We start from the raw sequence: 6,000 nt of genomic DNA, 5'->3' as shown, positions 1-6,000 counted from the left end.
GTTAGCCACTAACTGTGTAGTAATTTATTAAAACAGTAATTGTAAGCTAATATACATGGGTCATCTCATTTGAGTCTTTAAATATCATACCCATTTTACAGATGAAAAACTGATGCTCAAAAAGATTAATCCATGTAGTTAAGGGTTGGAACAAAAGTGCAAGCCCATGAACTGTGATTCCATAGTCTATATCTTTGAGAAATAGACTATTTACATTAATTCGAAATGGGAAGAATATATTATTGGCATATGAAGGATATTTTGATAGCAAATTTATAAATTTTGTTGAATAGATTTACAACTTGTATTCACAGTTAATACAATGCTTAACATTCCATATAGTTCCTTTGTTCTAAATGCTAACAGCCATATACTAATCTGGTATAATAATATTATTTATCCAGAAGAACACATAAATTAGGAGATAACTTTTGTCAGTAGTTATTCTGAAGACTAATCTTCATGTACATTTATTTAGTATATGTCCTGATACAACTTTCATTATGGATTGTAAGCCATTAGGAAGCTGAGACTGTATACCTCTCTGTTCTACAATCCCATAGTTCATGTCATTCCATACACTATCTTACATCTATAGGCCATTATGGACCTATTGGTCATTAATGCTGGGGGTCATTGCCTCCTTAAGAATCAAATTTTCCTCTGCTCGGCTCAAGGACTATCACTATAATTTCCTGGAAGTAGAATTGTATATTGTTTGTTACTGTATTCATCCCATAAAACAGTTACTATCATGCAGTTGTTCAACTCATTGTATTTGAGAAATGATTGAATGAACAGACTTTCCAAGGCCAAGTGGCTTATAAAGACTGGCAGAAGAAGAAGTAGAATCTGAAATAAGGACAGAACAAACATCTGGAAAGAGGGTTTAAGAATAAAAGAATAGCTGGGTTCTGTGACACCCAACTATAGCACCAATTATTCAGGAGACTGAGGCAGACTGAGGCAGGAGGATTACTTGAGCCCAGGTATTACAGCACAGCCTGGGCAACATAGCAGGAGCCTGACTCAAAAACACAAAGAGGGGAAGGGAAGGAGGGAGAAAGGAAATTCTTAACTCTCGTAGCCATTTGAATAGTTGAAAAGTACCATTCTGATGCAATGTATAAAGTTCATTGTCCTTTATTCTACTTCTAATATGTTTCTTGTTTTATACCTCTAACATTATTCAAGAATAAAGACTTATTAGTTTCTTTTTGTATTCTTCCTGCTGTCTGATGATATGCTTTCTTTTATGCATAACAAACAGCTATTAACATCACTTATTTACATCCAGAGACATTGAAGGTTTATTTTCATAAGTCATTGTGTGATACTCAGAACTCTCTTCTTACAGGAGCTCTGAATCTAAATTTAAGGCAAAAAAGTGCAGGTGCACACACAATTTAGGACAGTTCCAGTCACCTTAGACTTCAGCACTTCAGATTTTTCCTTCCCAGATAGGTGTCAGAGGGAAAGCTGCATAAACACCTCTTATTCAAAGTCTTGTCTTTCAATCATAAAATTCATTGGTAAACAAATCATGATCAGGCTGATGGCCCTAGGATCCGGTTACTTTATATACACTTTAATTTAGGGTGGTTTGACTAAAATAACTCTTCTGCCACCCTGCAACACACAACCTTTCATGTGTGTGTGTGTGTGTGTGTGTGTGTGTGTGTGTGTGTGTGTGTGTGTCAGGGCAATAAGGAGGCAAAAGTTTTTGCCCCATGTTTACATTTTACTGGAGGCAGATGGACAATAAAAGGAATCATCTAGAAAAAATAACTGTTGTTGTAACTAATATTTTAATATCTGAAAAAAAATATCCCCAAAGAGGGACTTTTGTTGTATTTTGCCTCCTAAACCAGACTAGATTCAATGTAACATTGTTACCACAACTAAAATTTTGATTCAGTATAAAAAAGAAATGTATGATGAGTAGGTTAGTTTTTTTTCTTCTAAACTATGGGTATTTATATTTTATGAATTATGGTCTAGCCATCTGGCTTTCCATTTTTACTTAGACTGCTAGGAAACTCAGATCTAAATTTGCATAATGATTATGTAAAGTTTATTGGTCTGCATTGGTATATACCAAATTTCCAGTGGTCTTACTTTATCATTCTACATGGGTTTCCTTTCACTTTGATTTCTTTATTTGAATCTTAATGTATCGATTTCAAGGACTAAGTCTACTGACCAAAGAGCAAAACTTCCTAAGTGAATGGAATACTTTATTTTTATGCATTCATAGAATAATCAAGAGCTCCTGCCTTCCTGTTTCTTAATCTTTTTGGATTAAAAATGCCAAGTCATAGATACCTTGTCCAGGATTTTCACTGGATCCTCAAGCATAGCTTGTTAGCTAACCATCAGCTAGCTAATGGTTGGCTAACCAACCATGGGAGTGGGGAGTAGTTTCAGCATTATAAGGGCTCTCAATTAGGTCTCTATTCTGTTCATCTTTAAATCACAAAATTCTACTAGCTTTTAAAGTTGACTTTATGTGATATTCTGCAAGCTATCTAAGTTTTAAAGAGAAAGAAATTAAGAAGAATTAATCTTGATACAGAATCTATAAATCATAGCAAACGGACATGTTTAAGGAAATAAGTAAGATATTTGAAATGTTCTTTAAATTATTGCAATTTACCTCTTTATTAAAAAGCAATTATGGGATTCAGATTCAAAGTATAATTTCTCAAAGAAATATGAAATCTGAGTTCGTAAGTGACAAGACCCATCACAGAGCTATTTTGTATAGTAGTAATGCAACCCCCGATCAGTTTACTAAAGAGCCCAAGGGACAGATTAATTATTTAGCAGTGCAATAAATTGAAAAGTTGGCCCCAACTACTTCAATACGAATTGAAATAGCAGACTCTGCAAAACTCTCAGCAATAATCACAGAAAAATGCAAGTGCATTTGAAATCAGGTTTTGCAGTTGGTCTAATATTATTGTCTCCCTTTTTCCTTCTAAACCCCTCAAATCCATTTTCCCCACTCCAGCTCATCCATTTCCCAGCCTCCCTTCCCACTCTTGACACTAACCAATACCTCCCTCATACAGTAATTCTTGCCTGCATCTTCCCTCCTTCCTTGTTTCTCCCTTCCTTCCTACATATAATGTATATAGGGCATTGAGGGGTAGGTGAGAGAACACAGGCCCACATACTTCCAACAGCATAAGTTACCATCGAATGGTGAGGGTGAGGTACAGTGAGAATGATGTGGGGAAAAAAAAAAAGAAGAATTAGGAATAAATACAAAAACAATAGGCACAATTGAGGTACAACCTGCTGTGAAGATACAGATGAAGAGGTAATTAATTTCTGTCATTTTCTAGCAAGATTAGGTGACAAATATCTTCACTCTGCTTATTCTCTTCCCATCTGTTTCTCTCACTTCTAATAGGGACAATTTGGGATCCGGCTTGTCAGTTTCTGCTACCAAAATATGAACTTGGAGGATGAAATTTATTCTGATGTCAACCACAGAAAATGCTGGATTTAACATAATCCAATGACAGGAGCAGTTTAGCGACTAGGTCTCTATAAGGAACAACAATCCTTGGTCCCTGTAGACCTTGCTGCTGTTCAACCCTCAGTGCTGGCTATCTCCCTCTGCAGATTTCCCATCTATTCTCAGGGTTTCCCAGATGTTAGGCTTTTGCTATCTCATCAGTCCCTTACACCAGCCTAGTTTTAGTTGTCTTGTGCTTCACATACCAAGCAGTCATTGTGCCAAGATAACCTGATTGCCTATGGGTTGTGAATTTGGAGACATTTTTTTTTTTCACAGTCACTTTGTCTAAAATGCCACCATTTTATGTCTTATTTCATGTCACTGTGAAGTCAGAGCAGAAGGTCTCTCAGTCACTTACTGTTATATTTACAATTATTTCATCATATCATGTTTCTCTAAGTATCTGGCAGAGATGAACTACCCTGGGGAGGTTAATTCACTCATTCAGTCACTGTTTGCTTTGAGTCCTATTATATACTGTTACAAAAATGAATAAGACTTGTCTGACTCATATGCCAGTAGGGAAAGAAACATACTGTGTTCATTTATTTTTATGTGTGTTTGCTTGTTTGTTTTATGGTGCTGGGGATCCAACTGAGGGGCATTGCACATGCCAGGCAAGCTCTACCTTTGCATTACAACCCTACCACCACAACTATAATTTTAACAAGTGATAATTGTATGGAGAAATCGCCAACAGTGCCTTGGGCATTGGGTAATGAAATAAATCAAGGATTTGAGATGAATCTTGAAGTTTAAATTGGGAATTAGCCAAAACTAGGGAAGGAGAAAAAAGTATCAGAATTAATACTTTGAACTGGGTAGTGTTTGAGGGAAGGCTGGGATAAAGATCTCAAGCAGCCTAGAATGGCATGGGACATTGTGGGTAGAAAAAAAGGTAGATTCAATATCAGGGGTAGGAAAAAGATAGATTCAATATCAGGGAGAAAATGTGAAAAGGTAGAGTCATGGGAGGATTAAGACAGTCTTTGATGATTTGAAATTTTTACTATTGAGAACTTAAGAGGCAAAGAAGTCAGGATCAGAATAGTAGGGTATCTTGGAGGGAATTAGAATATGAATAATGGGGCTGGAATCCTCAATTTTCTTTTTAATCAGTTCCTTCTCCTCCTCACCTAGGGTGCTCTTCTCTAGGTCACAGGTGTGTGTCATCTGTCATACAAAACTTTGAAGAGTGCTGGAGTCCTAGTTCTACTATTAATTTAGTGCTTGCAAGTTCCCTAAACACCCAGGGATCTAATTTTTCATATTTCACAGGAAAGCCTGAGATACAATGATCCTTAAGATTTCTGTTAGTTCTAAAGGCTATAATTATTATTATTATTATTTTATATTTTGAAAGAATTGTGCTGTAAATAGCACTATCTAAATAGACACAACCTCCTCCTACCAGGAGCATAAGCTTTACCCAACTTTGGCATTAAAGAACTCAGGGTTTTATTATTTTTATTTTAAAAAGAACTTTTTTCTTCATTTTAAAAATAATATGTGTTCATAACATATTCATCACATAATAATATGTGTTCAGGAAAATTAGAATAAAATTGTAAAACATCACAACTCCTACCCACTCAGACAATATATGTCTAATACTTAGTCTACGACCTTACTAAGAAGATTTTTATTTTGTGTAAGATTGCATTAAATAAATGGTGAATTATTTTCTATTAGGAAAAAATTTTGCTTGTTCGCTTCTTCTAGTGCCACGTGATTTTCATATAAATAACGAATGACTGTTTCATGGGATTCAAAGAATCTAGGCAGATTGGCAACTCCCTACAAAGTCAATCAAACATACACTAAGAAAACCTTGATAGGATTACAAGTTAATATAAACATCTTCCCTGTGACTTCGGATTAATGCTTTCTTAAAGCTCTTTCAAAGATAACACTCAAATACCAATACAAGTGTATACAAGGCACTGTACAAGGTACTTTCTATTTGCTAAACAGGATATTTTCTATTTGCTAATTTTAAACCTCATAATAATAATTTAAGGAAGGTATTCTGATCCCGGTTTTACAGATAAGATGTCAGAGGGTAGAGAGGATAACTGACTTCATTACAGCCACTTCTATAGGGAAGAGCTGAGCCAAGAATTGAACCCCAAACCGCCTGATGCCAAATGTCATATTGATAACATTACAACAGCATTCACCAAACAGCTTCCAAATTATGTTAGTATCCAGTGAAGTAATGTTTCATTAAAAAAAAAGTCCTATTTTTAGTTATGTTTGTAAAACTCTGTGTTGCAGGAAAGAAACATGTTTAACTTAAGGTAATACTTAACTTTTAAAATTTTATTATTATTATTATTATTATTATTATTATTATTATTATTATTATTATTATTATTATTTGGTACCAGGGATTGAACTCAGGGGCACTCAACCACTGAGCCACCTCCCCAGCTCCCATTTCTGTGTGTGTGTGTGTGTGTTTGTGTGTG

Source organism: Ictidomys tridecemlineatus, chromosome 8 (genome assembly GCF_052094955.1).
Source record: "Ictidomys tridecemlineatus isolate mIctTri1 chromosome 8, mIctTri1.hap1, whole genome shotgun sequence".
NCBI classification, from domain to species: Eukaryota; Metazoa; Chordata; class Mammalia; order Rodentia; family Sciuridae; genus Ictidomys; species Ictidomys tridecemlineatus.
Note: the sequence above shows the minus strand (reverse complement) of the source record.